The sequence below is a fragment of the Cervus canadensis genome, chromosome 1 (genome assembly GCF_019320065.1).
Source record: "Cervus canadensis isolate Bull #8, Minnesota chromosome 1, ASM1932006v1, whole genome shotgun sequence".
NCBI classification, from domain to species: Eukaryota; Metazoa; Chordata; class Mammalia; order Artiodactyla; family Cervidae; genus Cervus; species Cervus canadensis.
In genome coordinates, this window is record NC_057386.1 from 24,092,342 (window position 1) to 24,109,529 (window position 17,188).

General features: G+C 52.3%; 2 long non-coding RNA genes across 6 annotated transcripts in view; one reads left to right on the forward strand and one right to left on the reverse strand.

The window, feature by feature from the left end:
* The window catches only part of LOC122443126, a 61,842-nt gene that overhangs the window by 19,061 nt on the left and 25,593 nt on the right, over window positions 1-17,188 (forward strand). For 4 of the 5 annotated variants that reach the window (XR_006269935.1, XR_006269931.1, XR_006269932.1 and 1 more), the window contains exon 4: window positions 1,111-1,299. The exons of the other annotated variant lie outside the window; for it this stretch is intronic. This is a non-coding gene — a long non-coding RNA (uncharacterized LOC122443126). The remainder of the gene's footprint in view (window positions 1-1,110; window positions 1,300-17,188) is intronic. 5 annotated transcript variants of the gene reach the window in all.
* On the reverse strand, window positions 10,234-16,329 carry LOC122443142. Its single transcript, XR_006269938.1, has 3 exons — window positions 16,230-16,329; window positions 11,013-11,337; window positions 10,234-10,763 (listed from the first exon to the last, which is right to left on the reverse strand). It is a non-coding gene; the product is annotated as an uncharacterized LOC122443142 (long non-coding RNA).

Below are 17,188 nucleotides of genomic sequence, written 5' to 3' on the forward strand. Positions count from 1 at the left end.
CCTTGGATCCCTTGTGGGTGGGCTGTGTGTCTGGTTTAGGCCAGGGTGACAAGGCCAGGGGCGGTGGATGGGCTCACCCCCGCTGAGTGCAGACCCCTCCCATCCCAACACAGCTGTTAGCCTCTCAGAGCTGGGGCCACAGCAGTCTCAGAACTCAGGACCCCTTCTGGGGAAGTTGTGTGTGCTAGCTGCCCACTCTCCTCCAGGAACAGGGCCTTGTGGCCCCAGCCAGCATCCTGTGGGCTGCATCCTGGCTCTGGTCTTGCAGGGCTGGTGGGAGGCATGGGGTCCAGGCCTGGGCCCAGACTGGGTAGGCTGTTCCTCCTTGGGATCCGGTGCCTTCTTACCCTCGGAAAGGAATGCTAGAGTGGGTCCCTCCCCCACTGGCGGTGACCGGCCAGGCCACTGCAGAGCACCAGCTTTCTCTGGGTGATGTCCCTCTCTTTACCCCAGCCCCTGACAAGAGACCCCTCCTCTTCACACCCACCCAAGAGTCCAGCCACGTCAGCTCCCTCCCTTAGAACTCTCTGTCTTCCTCCTTCCTTCCTACTCTGGACGGAGCTCCTACCAGTGCCAGGCACCTAGTGGGTACGTCATCCAGGTGGTCTCATTAACTCTGCCTGAGAAGAGATATCAGTAGCTCTCATTTTAGGGTTGAGGAGCTGAGGCCATAGAAGGTAGAGTGACTTGCCCAAGATCATACAGTTAGGGTGCTGGCAGAGCTAGGATTCAGTTCTTCAAGCTCCACAGAGAGTGGAGGTGGAAGAAGTGCTGCAGAGCGAGCTTGGAGCTTCAGAAGGGCTCGGACTACCTCTGTGGGGATCCCCAGCTTCATTTTGTGGGTGCGGGGCTTTTAAATAGGAAAGTTTCACAGAAGAGCAGAGACCCAGACTTCCTGGGTCCAAATCCTGCTCTGAAACCTAGATGTGTGACTTTGGGCAAGTTACTTAACCTCTCTGTGCCTAGTTTTTCTCATTAGTACAAAGGAATCGGTAATAGTGCCTGTCTCAGAGGCTTGCTAGCAGGGTCGAGAGTCCCTGAACCTAAGGTTTTTTGAGCAGAGAGCAGTGCAGGCTGCATGTTATGCACCGTGTGTTTGCATTAAAACAGGTAGCTCTTAGCTGGACCCCTTCCTTCTCCCTTTCTCACCACCTCGCCCTCCTCCCACCCATCATCCTCTCTGAGGACTGAGAGATGCTGCCCTGAGCAAGGAACTGAGCCCCTGACCTGCCATGGATACAGGCCACCATGTGCCCTACCCATCTTTGCTATGGCTGCTAGGCGCCTGGTGGGCAGAAGGTATGTGTACGTGACTCAGTTTGGGGAAGGGGAGCAACATGGAAGAGTCTGAAAGAGCCTCCCCAGTGACTGGGGGTGGCTGCCAGGGTATAGCAGGGGCTGCCTCCTTGTTCTGGCTGTGGGATGAGAGAGGGGCTTCAGGTGCTGGGTGAGGAGGACCTGGGGCTGGATTCCAGCAGGAGGACAGAGGTAGCTGGGCTGAGAAGGAATGAAGTGGGGGTGAGGGAGAGGTGGGGCTGGGGTGGGAGATGGGGCAATGGAATAATGGGGATGGCGGGGATCTGACTGAAACCCACCCTGGAGCAAGGGGTTGAGGACAGGCCTGGAGGAGGAGGAGGCTTGGCGGAAGTGTCGGCCTGGTGTGTCCCCTGATTTCTGTTTGCGCCTCCAGAGGCTGGGGCATTCTCCCCAGAGCCTGACAGCTCCCTGGCAAGTCCTGTCTCATCTCTCAGGGGCACACCCCGCCCACCCCCAGCCAAAGCCAGGAATGGGGCTGTGGGCAAGGGGTTGGTCGTTTGGGTGACACTGGCTAGAGAAGTGTCCCTGAGAGGCACCTGGCCTTTTCTGATGGTGGGCAGGGGCCACTGGGGTCAAGGGGTTTGGACACAACCTCAGCTGCAGAAAAAGTGTGCTCTCCTCAGTGGGAATCAATAGAAGAACACCTTCAGTTCAGTTCAGTAGCTTAGTAATGTCTGAGTCTTTGTGACTCCATGGATTGCAGCATGCAAGGTTTCCCTGTCCCTCACCGATTCCCGAGGCTTGCTCAAACTCATGTCCATCGAGCTGGTGATGCCATCCAACCATCTCATCCTCTGTTGTCCCCTTCTCCTGCCTTCAATCTTTCCCAGCATCAGGGTCTTTTCCAATGAGTCAGTTCTTCGCATCAGGTAGCCAAAGTATTGGAGCTTCAACTTCAGCATCCGTCCTTCCAATGTATATTCAGGATTGATTTCCTTTAGGATTGATTGGTTTGATCTCCTTGCAGTCCAAAGGACTCTCAAGAGTCTTCTCCAACACCACAGTTCAAAAGCATCAGTTCTTCAATGCTCAGCTTTCTTTATGGTCCAATTCTCACAACCATACATGACTACTGATAAAATCATAGCTTTGACTATACAGACCTTTTTTGGCACAGTATTGTCTCTGCTTTTTAATATGCTATCTAAGTTTGTCATACCTTTTCTTCCAGGGAGCAAGTGTCTTTTAATTTTATGGCTGCAGTCACCATAAGCAGTGATTTTGGAGCCCAAGAAACTAAAGTCTGTCACTGTTTCCATTGTTTCCCCATCTATTTGCCATGAAGGGATGGGACCCAATGCCATGATCTTTGTTTTCTGAATGTTGAGTTTAAAGCCAGCTTTTCATTCTCTTTCACCTTCATCAAGAGGCTCTTCAGTCCTGCTTTGCTTTCTGTCATAAGGTTGGTGTCATCTGCATGTCTGAGGTTATTGATATTTTCCCCTGCAATCTTGATTCCAGCTTGTGCTTCATCCAGCCTGGCATTTCGCATGATGTACTCTGCATATAAGTTAAATAAGCAGGGTGACAGTATACAGCCTTGATGTACTCCTTTCTCAATTTGGAACCAGTCCATTGTTCCATGTCCAGTTCTAACTGCTGCTTCTTGACCTGCATACAGATTTCTCAGAAGGCAGGTAAGGTGGTCTGGTATTCCCCTCTCTAAGAATTTTCCAGTTTGTTGTGATCCATACAGTCAAAGGCTTTAGCATAGTCAATGAAACAGAAGTAGATGTTTTTATAGAATTCCCTTGCTTTTTCTATGATCCAGCAGATGTTGGCAATTTGATCTCTGGTTCCTCTGCCTTTTTTAAGTGCAGCCTGAACATCTGGAAGTTCTTGGTTCATGTACTGCTGAAGCCTAGCTTAGAGAATTTTAAGCATTACTTTGCTAGTGAGATGAGTGAAATTGTGTGGTACTTTGAATGTTCTTTGGCATTGCCTTTCTTTGGGATTGAAATGAAAACTGACCTTTTCTAGTCCTGTGGCAACTGTTGAGTTTTCCAAATTTACTGGCATATTGAGTGTAGCACTTTCACAGTATCATCTTTTAGGATTTGAAATAGCTCATCTGGGATTCCATCACCTCCACTAGCTTTGTTCATAGTGATGCTTCCTAAGGCCCACTTGACTTCACACTCCAGGATGTCTGGCTCCAGGTGAGTGATCACACCATTGTGGCTATCTGGGTCATGAAGATCTTTTTTGTATAGTTCTTCTGTGTATTCTTGCCACCTCTTCTTAATATCTTCTGCTTCTGTTAGATCCGTATTGTTTCTGTCCTTTATTGTGCCCATATTTGTGTGAAATGTTTCCTTGGTATCTCTAATTTTCTTGAAGATATCTCTAGTCTTTCCCATTTTATTGTTTTCCTTTATTTCTTTGCATTGATCACTGAGGAAGGCTTTCTTATGGCTCCTTGCTATTCTCTGAAACTCTGCATTCAGATGGGGTATATCTTTCCTTTTCTCCTTTGCTTTTAGCTTCTCTTCTTTTCTCATCTATTTGTAAGGCCTCCTCAGACAACTGTTTTGCTTTTTTGCATTTCTTTTTCTTGGGAATGGTTTTGATCACCACTTCCTGTACAATGTTACGAACCACCGTCCATAGTTCTTCAGACATTCTATCAGATCTAATCCCTTGAATCTACTTGTCACTTCTACTGTATAATCGTAAAGGATTTGATTTAGATCATACCTGAATGGCCTAGTGGTTTTCCCTACTTTCTTCAATTTAAGTCTGAATTTTGCAATAAGGAATTCATGATCTGAGCCACAGTCAGCTCCTGGTTTTGCTTTTGCTGACTGTATAGAGCTTCTCCATCTTCAGGGGCAAAGAATATAATCAATCTGATTTTGATATTGACCATCTGGTGATGTCCGTGTGTAGAGTCATCTCTTGTGTTGTTGGAAGAGGGTGTTTGCTATGACCAGTGCATTCTCTTGGCAAAACTCTGTAAGCCTTTACCCTGCTTCACTTTGTACTCCAAGGCCAAATTTGCTTGTTACTCCAGGTATCTCCTGACTTCCTACTTTTGCATTCCAGTCCCTGATGATGAAAAGGACATCTTTTTTGGTGTTAGTTCTAAAATATCTTGTAGGTCATCATAGAACAGTTCAACTTCAGCTTCTTTGGCATTAGTGGTTGGGGCATAGACTTGGATTACTGTGATACTGAATGATTTGTCTTGGAAACAAACAGAGATCAATCTGTTGTTTTTGAGATTACACCCAGGTACTGCATTTTGGACTCTTGTTGACTATGCGGACTACTCCATTTCTTGTAAGGGATTCTTGCCCACTGTAGTAGATATAATGGCCATCTGAATTAAATTCACCCATTCCAGCCCATTTTAGTTCACTGATTCCTAAAGTGTTGATGTTCACTCTTGTCATGTCCGGTTTGACCACTTCCAATTTACCTTGATTCATAGACCTAACATTCCAGGTTCCTATGCAATCCTATGCAATATTGTTCTTTATAGTAATGGACTTTACTTCCATCACCAGTCACACCCACAACTGGGCATTGTTTTTGCTTTAGCTCCATCTCTTCATTCTTTCTGGAATTATTTCTCCATTCTTCTCCAGTAGCACATTGGGTACCTACAGACCTGGGGAGTTCATCTTTCGGTGTCATATCTTTTTTTCACACTGTGAATGAAACATGGATCACAGCATTGTCTAACTCAAAGAAACTATGAGCCATGACATGTAGGGTCATCCAAGACAATGGGTCATGGTGGAGAGCTGACAAAATGTGGCCCACTGGAGAAGGGAATGGCAAACCATTTCAGTATTCTTGCCTTGAGAACCCCATGAACGGTATGAAAAGAAGAGCACCTGTCCTTCTCTTCTTCCTTCCCTCTCCCTCCTCCCTATATATTCTTGCTCTAGCTCTGGCATTCAGTAATTGTTTGAATTCATAAGCAGAGCTAAGGATGTGAATTCTATGGTTTCTGCTAATGACCTAATGCCAGGATCCAGTTCCTTGCGCTGTGAGGAAGGAAGTCAGGACAGGAATGGGGATGGAATTGCTGATGGGGAGGTAGGGATGTAGGAGTGAACTCTGGTTTGAGACCCAGCAAAAATGAATCACCTGTCCTGGATCTTTTCTCATCATCTGGGACTGGGCAGAGGAAAGCAAGGGAAATGGGTGGAGATATGAATAAAAACATTCATTTATTTTTAAATTAATCTTCACAAACAATTAAACAGATAAGTAATTGGACATAAAATCCCAATTATGTCCCTTGAATTCAGTGCTTCCCACACCTCAGCTGTGGGAATACTAGTGGCCTGACTTCTGCAGTGAGATCTTTCAAGTTGACTGATTTGATAACAACCCGCGTTTTAAACGTAGCTTCTCCACCAATTCCTAGCTTTGTGATTTGGGCAAGTCCTTTCTCTGTGCATTTTGTTTTCTCACCTGTGAAATGGGATAACAATGTACTTATCTCATGGGGTTATTGTGAGGATTAAGCGAGTTAGTGTTTATAAAGCAGTTGGAAGGGTGCCTGGCTCATGGAAAGCGCTGTTTGTCAAATAGAATGAGTAAATAAATACTTCTGAGCAATAACAGCTGTGAAGTGGTGACTTGGTGAGTTAGATTTTCTCACGTACATTAAAACAGAGAACTAACTTGAGTTCCCTGGCTGTCTGATAGTTAGGAGTTGGTGCTGTCACTGCTGAGGCACTGAGTTCAATCCCTGCTCAGGAAACTAAGATCCCACCAGCTGCCAGCTCGGCCAAAATAAAAAAAGAAAAACCAACTAGAGAAAGCTAGGAACTGTTACTATAAAATTGTCTTTCATACTGCCAATGGGAAATTGTCCCAGGTGAATCTTCCACATTCTCTTGGTGCAAGTTCATTTTCCATGGTTTATTTCAATTCCAGTTGCAGCCCATACTCTCTTCCTGGGGGCAGTGTCATTGGATCCGTATCAGCCTCTTTGTCACCATGGCTTTGCCAGGGCACCTCTGCCATGAGATGCCAGAGCTGTTTGGATCCCATGCTCACTGTGGCCTGGCTCCTCCGTGGGAAGGCGCTATTCCCAAGGAGGCACCGAAGCAGGTGGGCCATCTGTGTTGGGGACCTTTCCCAGGAGTACCTACTCTAGACCTCAGGATTCCATGTTCTGTCCCAACCGAGCTCCTCATTTCAACCTTCTACTTTTTATGAACCTGGGAGAAAAGGGAGCCTGGGAGTTGGGAAGGGAACAGGATAATTCTGAGGCCTGGGCAGGTTGCCTTCAATTTACCCTCTGGGCGCCTCCTATTTGATCGGCTTCAGGACTTCAATTTGCTTGTTGTTTGAGGTTAACCACCTTCTTTAATGAAGCTGGGGATGGAGAGAGCAGGTGGGGAGAGAAACCCCTGAAGGTGTGAGGGTGCGAGGGCTTCTCTTGGAGGCCCCCCGGTGGCTGTTGGACTGTGAAGCAAGAGACGGTGCCTGCCAGCCCCCAACTTGTCCTCCCAGGTGTGATCCACGGAGGCACATCCTGACTCTCCTGGAGTGGGGAGGGGAGAAGGTCCTCTATCTTCTGGAAGCTCTGCCCAGTTGCACCAGGAAGATTCAGGGAAGACGTCCCACCAGACCAGGGTGGGCAGAGCGGTTGAGGAGGATTCTGAGGGGATGGGAATGTCTGTGTTGCTCAGACCCGGGTGGGAGTCTAGGTGGCCAGTCACACAGTGAGTCCTCAGGCTCTGCTGGGGCTTCAAGTCAGGAACTCAGAGTGGACGAGGGGACATCCGGGCTGCCTTCCTCAATCCGCAGCTGGAGGTCTGAGGCCCTGGTGTACAGGAGAGTCAGTTTCCACACTCAGGTCTACGTGTCCTGGTGTCTGTGTGTGTGTGGAGGGAGGAGAGAGCTGCCTCTTCCATCAGACCAGGGGCTCCCACGGCAGGGCGGTATTTCATCGGAAGATAGGGGCTTTCTGAGGGCAGAAGCGGTGCTGCCTCAGTGATCCGTTCCTGATTCCAGAGAGTGCTCACCGGCCCTGAGGCCCCCCACCAGCCATTCTCTGCCTGCCCACTCCCTTCCCCCCGCCCCCTTCCTCCCAGCACACACACCATCAAGAGACTCCTTTGAAGTGCTGAGTGTGTTGTTCCTAGGACAGAGTAAACAGGCAGGCAGATCCGGGTGTGGAGCCCTGGTAATGAGGCTTTTCCGGGGAGAGGGGGCTCCCCTGGAGTGGGGCTCCCATCAGATAAGCAGTCCTTCATGGCTTTCCACTTACTATTCTAATGAGGGACGCTGCTGAGGGACAGGTGGGTCCAGGTCCCACGTGGCGCCTGCCTTCTCACCTTGGCTGAGTTGAGCCCTGGGGCTGTACGACCTCTGGGATCCCATGATGTCCTGTGTCCAAGAAGGCCTTTGGACAGTTCCTCTCACCTCCAAATGGAGGCAGGGACTGTGGTTGCCTTTCTTACCCCATGTAGAGCCTCAGCCATACTGTTCGAAAAGGCTTTGGGTCAGACGCCGGGAAGAACCTCCCAGGTCACAGAGGTACATGACAAAAAACCTACCAGGTTCGGGTCCGCGGGGAGGTAGAATTAGAGAGTCAATCCCCTGCTTCAGGTTTTGGAGGGCCACCCTGCTGTTTGTGGCACTGGGTGATGTATGGGACAGGCAGGCAGTTGACAGCAGAGGAAAGGAGGCACCCGCGTTAGCACCAAAAAAGACCCGAGGGTCATATACACACAGGAAAAGGAAGCCGTTGGTCCTCTTCTGGCTTATTTTCCTCTCCCAGACATAAAAATCAGGTTCTGTGAAAACACTGGGGAGAAAAAGGTCAATAGTGTGGTGAGCTGAGGCCTGGCACCTGCAGCAACGATTAGCAGAGGTGTCCCCTCCAGACCTTGATGCTGGGAAAGATGGAATGCAAAAGAAGAGGGTGGCAGAGGATGACTTGGCTGGATGGCATCACCGATTTAATGGACATGAACTTGGGTGAACTCCAGGAGATGGTGAGGGACAGGGAGGGCTGGTGTGATGCAGTCCATGGGGTCGCAAAGAGTAGGACCAGACAGCAACTAAACCACCCTCCCCTCGAAGGACACCTAAAGGTCATTCTACTGGCTCCTCCGGGAGGACTGACCGGAGGTCGCCCCAGGCATGCTTCTGCCTCCAGACTGACTGCTCTGTTGTTCCACCAAGAGGCTGCCCCACACTCCCCCTTACTGAGCCGTCTCAGACAAGTGGTTGCCTCAGTTTCCCCATCTGTAAAGTGAGGATAAGAGAGTGGGAGAAGGGATGACATAGTCCCCATAAAGCTCTTGACACAGAATCTGGCATTCACTGGGTTTCTCCAAAGACCCCTTTCGAGTGCCCTCCTGGAGGTTCTTTCTGCTGTCTGCCTGCTACCCCTCCCTGGCGTATGGAGTACGACACGGTGTCCCCTTCCCAGCCTACGTGGGGACACAGGGTAGGGGGCATGTTGGTCCTTTCTGCCCTCAGTTTCTCTTTCTTAAATGTGGCTCCCCCCCCTCCCCCCACTACCCACGGCGCCCCCCTCCCAGGCCTGCATGGTGAGATAATGTCTAAGAGATCCTTGGAGTTACTTGGAGGAAGAGGCCAGACAGTGAGTGACCAGAGGTGATTATCTGGCGTGACTAAAGCAGCGGTTTCCCTGCCCCCAGCCCAGGCAGCAGGGAGGGGGACATCCGAGGTCACGCTCCAGAAGGAACTTCCCGAGAAGGGCTAGACCTGGGGAAGCCGACCTTGGGACAGGGGATACTCATCCCTTTTGGGAGGGGTTTTGAGGCAGGGGGCTGGTCAAAATGGCTCCATTCTCCCCTTGAACAACCACCTTATCTCCAGCTCTCAGCCTGTTTCCTCCATGGATGACACTGTTCACCCTGGCCCTTGGCTCCTGCCCTTCTCCTCTCTACCTCTCAAGGGGACCTGGCTCCCTCCCAGGACCTCCTCCTCATCCTGCCCGGGGTCCCCACTATGGCAGTCCAAGTTCAGACGCCTCTCTGAGCAGCAGAGCTTCCTCTGCAGGAGGAAGATCCATTTTCCTCTCTCCCTTCATCTCCTCTGCCCGCCCCAACCCCAGAGGCCTGCAGAGGACCCGAAGGCTGCCCACTGAGAGTGGGGTTGGGCAGAAGGACTCCCATCCGCTCCCCCAGCCTCCTGTCCGTGGAGTGAGCCAGCAGGCAGGAGGGCTGCAGTTCCCGCCCAGACCTCTGGGTGCTGCCCAACTGCTGTGGTTGGCCCTCCCCTGAAGGACCTGGCAGGTACTCACCTTCACTCCAACCTTCCTCCTGCCCCCCCAAAAGGGGACGCCTTCATTTGGAAAAGAGAAGCAGTCACGAATATGAAATATTTTCATAAACATCATCTCTTTGATCCTAGTTATTAGTATGGCCGACTCCCATTTTACACATGGGAAAACTGAGGCACAGCGAGGCAAGTGGCTCACCCTGGGTCCCACTGAAGCGTGAGGAATCCTGACAAAGCCTTGGGAAGACAAGAATGAGCCTGCAGAGCCAGGCAGCCTCCAATGCCTGTGTGTGGGAAGCAGATACTCTGGCTTGCTCTGGTCTCCCAGTGCCGCAGAAAGGAGAGAGGAGGGTGTGCCTAGGGGACTGATCCCAGTTGGGGGGTTCCAGTCTAGCCTTTGCTGTGGTCTTACTGCTAAATACATACTTAGATATACAGAATTTCTGTAAGCAGTACCGAAGTCTGTAGAATACAATGCGTGCCATAAACCCATCGGGTAACTCTGGTTAACGGTGGTGTGTTTCCAGAACTTTGTAGCATTAAAAAAATTTTTTTCAACACAAATGGGACTTTATTAACAAACAGTAAAGAACAAACAGTTCCCTGATTGGGTTTTCCATCATTCCTATCTCCATACACAAACAGCGATCTTTCAAACAGAGCGCCCACTGTGGACGAAATCTAACTTGGTGAACCTTTCTTGTCCGGAGGCATTGGGCAGTCCCATCACAGGTAACAATCATCAAGGATGTCGGTCCCTTCACGTTGGTGGGAGCATACTGCTACAAAGCATTCGCTCCAGCCTGGGGTTCCTGAGAGATGCTCCTGAACGTGCTGTGTATGCATCACCATCCCTAGAGGAAGGCATCCTGGTCTCCTCCTTGGTGGTTTGATCCTGGGAGCAGGGTCTGCCTTTCAGGCAAGTCTGACCCAAATCCCGGTGGATGGATTGATCTGTTTCCTCCTTGCATCTCCTGGGCAGGGTCTTCCTTGGCAGCCTGGCTCCCAGCTGGCTGGGGGCTAGGGCAGGCTCTGTTCCCCTATACAGCAGAGTGAGTGCACCGGCAGGAAAGAGCATTCCTTTCCTCTCCTTGTTGGAAGCTTCTTGCAGAAAAGAGGAGAAAGACCAAGGAAAGTCTGAGGAATCACTCCTGGTGTGTTCACTGAGAGCTGGGGTTGGTGGGCCCACGAGGCACCTTTTCACCTGCCAGTCTTCATGTCTGGGAAGTGCACAGAAGTCCTTTTAAGGCTAGAAATTTCAAAGCACTTCTCAGATACATACAAAAGCTTCTCTTGGGAGATGGGGTGGGGGGTGCTGACTGTCGCTTCCACAGTGGGGAGGTGGAAGGAAGCAGACCCAGGTATCCCTCTCTCCTTAGTTGTTTCTGGCGTTGGCTGCTGCCCCACCCCCTCTGGTCCAGCTGGAAGATTGGAGTCATCCTGTATGGTGTGTCTGTCTGAACACTCACCTGGCAACTTAGAATACGTGGCTCCTTGGGACTAAGCAGGTCAGAGGAGTCAGCATTAACCCTTCACATGTTAACCTGATCCACAGGTCTGTGAATTCTCAGCCAAAAACCTGCCGATAGATCTAATCAAAGGCAGAACCTTCGTGGCAATGCCCAACTCCTTCCGGAGGCTGTTGCTAATTTCACTCTTCGCACCCAGCACTCATTCACACAGCAAGCTCTTACTGCACACCTAGGTGCTGAGATCCAGTCTCATGTATGAGTTGTGTGTGTGTGCCCCAGAGACCACGCTCTCATGATGTGATAAGCGCTTTGACTGGAGAAGCTGCAACAGGAGAAATCAATGATTAGAAACTCACTCACTGATGTGCTATTAGCTCAATTATCCCTAATTGACACTGTTCCTGGCTCTCTAACAAGCCAGGGGAAGTCCCAGGTGGAAGAGCCAAAGCGCTGGCTGGTTTTCCCCAGGGAGCCAGAAGGCTGGATTTGAACTGCAGACCATCTGACTGCAAAGCCCTTGCTCTTTGCATCCTTCTACTGTAGGCAACAAGGCCAGCGGGTGGAGACAGTCAGGACCTTGTGAATGGTGCATAGGTGGGTGAATGATTAACTGCCTGAACACCTTGGATCACAAGCGTCTGTTTCATATGAGCCTCTCTTGATGGCACAGATTATGTCTTATCTGTGCCATAAGTCTGTTTGAGTCCCAGACTGGGACTGGAGCCTGGTGTATAAGTGAACTTGTGAATGGATGATGAAGCCATCAGTGAGTTCCACTTTGGTAGGAACATATCAGTGGGATATCAGACTACAGAGCCAGAGGCCCCTTCCCCTCCAGGAGTCACAGCACCTTCAGGAAATGTCACTCTTGTCTGGATGGGGCAGTGCTATGATGAGGCAGAGAGAAGACTGGCCCATCCTGAAAGCCGTTGTGGGAAAGCTGGGCAAGTATGCTTCTGGGTCTCCAGGGAATCTTAAATGATCATCTGTTCATCCTCCAGCCTTACCCCTCCTGTGCCCCTCAGGCAAGCGAGCAGGACCTCTTCTGAGATGACCACTTAGTTGCTGACAACAGAGATTATTAAGTGAATATCAAGTGAAAGGACAGAGACACTGGGAAAAGGTCTTTCTTACTCAGGTCACTTGTCATGGGGAAATTTCTGCTCCAGTCACACTGTTCTCCCTGGGACAACAGAAGGCTTGAAGGCTACGGCCTACCTACTCTGAGTTCCCCCAAGTTCCACTCTCTAGGAACTGCTCATTGGGCTGGTCCTTTGCAGAAAGTTTTAAACTTCTCAGAATCACTGATGGACTTGGGGGTGGAGACCTTGATGGGGAAAGCATATAAAATACAGGTTTCTGGTCCAGTGAATTTCAGTGGGGAGATTGTGGGAACATTTTGAACAAGTGCTCCTTGATTCTGAGGCGGGTGGGTGATCTGTGGCCTACATTCAGGAAAGGACCTTGAGCAGAAATTTGGTCTTTTTCACTCCAAGAGGGGCTGGGCTGGAAACCTCGGGCGCTTGGCCATGGTCCATTAAAGCCCCCCCCACCCCACACACACACTGGGACTGCTCTGCACCAGCATCATAACAGGCCTGAGGAAGGAAGGAGGTGGGGCTCCCAACAGCCCAGACAGGGCTTGACATGTCCCTGGGCCAATCTGGGGACTTCACTTTGGTCACCAGTTTCCCTCTCTGGGTCTACAGTAAATCTTTTGCTGTGAAGGATATTCTTAAAGAGGTAGTGCCAGGGGCTGGAGTTTTTCTTAGGTCTAATATGGTCCAGGGAGTGGCAGTGATCCATGAGGACAGGAGGACAGCCCCCCTACCCCTCGGTAAGGAAGGAGGAGTTGGTGAGGAGCCAGTCAGCTCATCCTCAGGTTGCACTTCCTGGGTTCATCCCAGGCTGAAAGCCATTCTCTCCTTTTCTTCTTAGAGAGTACTTCACTCCTCTCTCACCACTATCCAGTTCATTCAGCGGGGAAGTTCTTGATGTCTGTCCTCAAGCTCTCCTGCTTATAAGCAGGACATCTCCCCTGTCAGGCCGGGAGAGGGAAAGCCATCTAACCCTCATCCCATCCTGATTTTGAATCTATTAAAATTGCCCCCACCATCCCATCAAGCCATGTTCCTCACAGGCGAGAAGGTCCTCTCATGCCCTCCCTGGTCCACAAGTGTGGAAAGGAGGAAAGCTCCAGTTCCTGTGACCCCCCTCTCCTGAATCCTCGAACTCCAGACTGGTGTGTATTGGGGTTGGGGGGAGCAGGAAGACCAGTTTTTCCAGCCCTGAGACCAGCCTGCCCCTGGGGGTGCATGCGAGCCCAGTAGGACGGCAGCCTGGGCCTCTGTGGAATGTGGCCCATCCGGCTCTTGCTGCCTAAGTAAGGGAGGTCGGTGTAGCTGGAGTCCAGGGCTGGCTGGTCCAGAGACATCCCCTCCCACTCAGGCCAGGAATGAGTGCCAACAGCATCCCTCCCAGCAGCCTTTCAGATCCTATTCCATTTGGCCAGGCCATTCCCCCTTCCCTTCCCCCTGGTTGGGGGAGGTGCTCAGATTGGCCTGCTCTGCCCTCCCACATTACCTTCTCCAGCCCCTGCCTCCTTACTCTCCCTGTGTGTAGGAGGGCTTCTCTTCTCGGATTGAGGGGTCACTGCTCCCTCCAGGTTACAGGCTCCCCAGGCTCAGGGACCCTGACTGTCTCAGTCACTGCCTATACTTAGAACCTGGCAATCAGCGTTCAGTAAATAAAGCCCATTTCCTTGCCAAACTGCTGAATTAAATGCATGGAGATGAATACACTCTGTAGAGGCAGAGGTTGGCTGAGAAGCCAGGCTTCCCCCACCTGACGCTAACATGGCTCATTGGTACCCAGCCTGTCCTAGCCAGTGTGGGGCCTGGAAAGAGCCAGGGTGAGGTGCTCTCCCCGCTCCCCTGTTTGCTGATCTCATCTCTCTATCCCCTTACACCCTGTTGTATTCCCCCAGCGCTCCCCGCTCCTAACCCTCTTTGTCTCCATCCTATCTCTGGCCCAGGATACACAGAACCACTTCCCTCCGTTTATTCCCCCTGCTCCGGGAAGCTTTCTCCTCCTTGAGGCCTTCCTGGAACTTGATTGGCTAAGACTCTCTCTCTGGTGGCCTTTTCTCCCTCTGTGAGCCTTCACCATATGTAGCCCATGGCCACATGCCCCCACCGACCATTCCTGCCTCTGCCTGGGGCCTTGGAGGCCCTTCTGGTAGATAGCAGGGTCAGTCTGAATCCTGAGGGTTGTTACTCTGAGATGAGCTGCAGGTGGAATGGCAGTGCCGGGGCAAACACTGATTTGCACAAGGCCAGAACCCACTCAGCTGCAGAAGTCCAGAGTGGCATATGTGGTTCTCCATGTGGTCTCCCCGAGTCCTGTTAATACTCATAGCAATGACACCTGCCATTTATTGAGCACTTACTCTATGCCAGGCTCTAAGAACTTTTACATGGTATTTCATCTACTTCTCACAACAGCCTTATGGTATGTACTATTATTATTTCCATTTTGCTGATCAGCAAGCTGAGGCTATTAGCTTCCTACAGGAGGGAAAAAAACCTTAGCCTTTCTTAAGCCCTTGCCCTAGATGGTCCTGAGCACCTGGTACTGAGCATAGGAAAGTGCAGATGTTCATCTGACATATAGTCTGGTTAGGCGGCGGAGGGCGCCATGAGAGGGTGTGTCTAGGACTTCTGTCTCAGGTTCAAGGGCCCCATGGTCCAGAGGAGCTGGTGCCAGCCTGAGGACTGTCCTACTCTGTGTTCATTTCCTCAGAATTTCAGAGAAAGGATACACAGCAGGAAGTATTTTTGGACAAAGCTAAGTGTAGCCTCTGAGGCCCTGGACCTCATCTCTGTCCCTCTGTAGCCAAGAGCTCGGTGGGTGTGCACGTGGGTGAATGGGTGTGTGGAGGCTCAGGGCGCTGGGGTGGGAGGATAGCGAGGATGACCTGCCAGGCCCTCTGTGCCTCGAATCCTGGATCTTGTGTCTCAGGTCTTTCTCGGGAGGCCCTGGGGGAGTCTCTGATGGGTGGAGCTGCTGTCAGGTCTGTGTCGTGATGTTCTGGGCAGAGGGCGGGGTGCAGTGCAAGCCCTGACCTGGTTGGGCAGGTTGGCCCACCCTGAGTGGCACCTGTGACCAGGCGCCAACCCCACCTACCGCCCTTTGAAGTCATCCAGCCTGCATTTAAGGCCCAGCCCCTCTTCTGGGTCAACTCCCTGAAAAGAATTGGGGTCCTCTTAGGAGAAAGCTCCTCTTGCCTGCGGCCAGCTCCAGCGAGGGAGGGGGAGACTTGCAGGCCTGGGCCTGGCTGGAGGAGGTGTTAGCCTCCTTGGATGGGTCTCTGCAGGGACCGGCAGGGGCCAAGGCAGAAGGGGCCATGTGAGGGGAGGCTGAGGCAGAGGGAGGGGATTGGTGGTGGGGGTGGTAATGAACGGAGAAGGCTTAAAGTAGGGGAAAGCTCAGTGAGGGGCAGGGGATTCTGCCAGCAGAGATGGGGGCCTGTGGAGGAGGCAACCCTCTCCCAGGCTCAACCCATGGAAAAGTCCTCTCCAGCAGGCATTGGGGTAGTTTAGTCTCCCACACCCTACCCCATGCATTGCTCTGCACTTGGCATTTCTGTCTTACATAAGGTACCCCCTTGCACACCACCCCAACCCCCACCAGCACCTTCACTTGGGTAGATCTTCATTCCTCCCCAGGGAGCCAGCATCTGTTTGTGCAGCCACTGGGCGCTGGGTTAGCACGAAAAGCCACCCCAACTTCTGGCCCCACTGGGCACGTGCAGGCCCTGGCACTATCCCATTCCAAAAACCGGGGTCCCTCTCTCCAGCACGGCCCAGCGGCTCCTGCCCGACCTCTCCCCCGGCCCCGCCCTGCTCGGAGCAGACCTCTAATCCGCCAGGAACCTCCTCAGAAAACCATTAGGCAGCCAGGCCCTGCGGGCCTCCGACAGGCCCTCTCCCCCACCCTCCACCTCCCACTTCCCACCTCCCGTCTCCGCCACGCCCACCCTGCAGTTCTGGGCGCAGGCCCCAAGCGGACCCCTCGTTTTTGCTCCACTGCTGCAGGCGGCTCTGTCCTTAGACCCGGCCGGGCCTGAGGCTGGCCCCGTGCCTTCTGGCCCTCATGCCAGCCTCTTCCCGGGGGCCCCCAACTCGCCAGGGAACGCTGGAGGAGGGAGCTTACCCTTACATCTAGGCTCCCAGGCTCTGCATGTCCTCCCCCAGTCCTGCCAGTCTGGGGGTGGCCGGGGACGCGCTGTGGGCCGGGCAGTGGCAGGGCTGGCCGAGGGCCCCTCCCGAGTTGGGCTCACTCCACCCGGCCTTCGAATCCCAGGATCGTGCTGTCTAGGCCACACCCGACCCCAGCCTTCTTCCTCTCTGCTCCTGGCCGCCCCTTTCCCAGCCCTGAGCCTCTCCTCCTCCTCCAAGTCTGCCCAGAAGGCTGCACCTCCTCTCCTGGGGCCCACGCTGCAGTGATGGAAGCGATGGAAGTGCCTCACATTCAGCCCTAGTCACGGGGACTTGGCTTTGGTTCTGGTCTTGGGCGAGTCGCCTGACCTCTCCGAGACTGTTTGCTCAGCCAAAATAGGGCTATTAACCCCACCTGTCGCATTCGGGTGGTAGATGAGAGCCTGGCCCAGTAACTGGTGAATTTATGGTAGAGCCGCGAAGGGCTGGGACCTGTCTCTGCCTTCAAACTGGTCAGGAATTGTCACCTTCAAGCTTTAGCCACCCCCAGGGCCCACTGTGAGAGTGGGGAGGACCGTGGGGACCCATTTGTCTCCAGGTCATACCAGACATTGAAAGCAGGTGCTTCCCCTTCTGTCCTCAACTGGCCAAGACAAAGAAAGGCCTTGTGTGGGGTTGGTGATGATGGGCTTCTCAGCATGGGAGGGAGGGAAAGGGCATCCTCCTTTCCAGAGCTCTAGGTTGAGGGGACTCCAGGCTGGGAGGGGCAGTGGGGACTCCCAGTGAGAGGCAGGAGACCCCTCATGGGGCCTCGTCCATGGCCCTTTCTTTACTCAGGGCCCCAGCCAGGAAGAGAAGTGGCTCCGTTTGGTCACGGTCATCGCCGTCTCAGCTCTGTGATCACTTAGCAGCGTTGCATGGGGGGAGGGGCTCAGTCCCCCTCCCAGGCCCAGG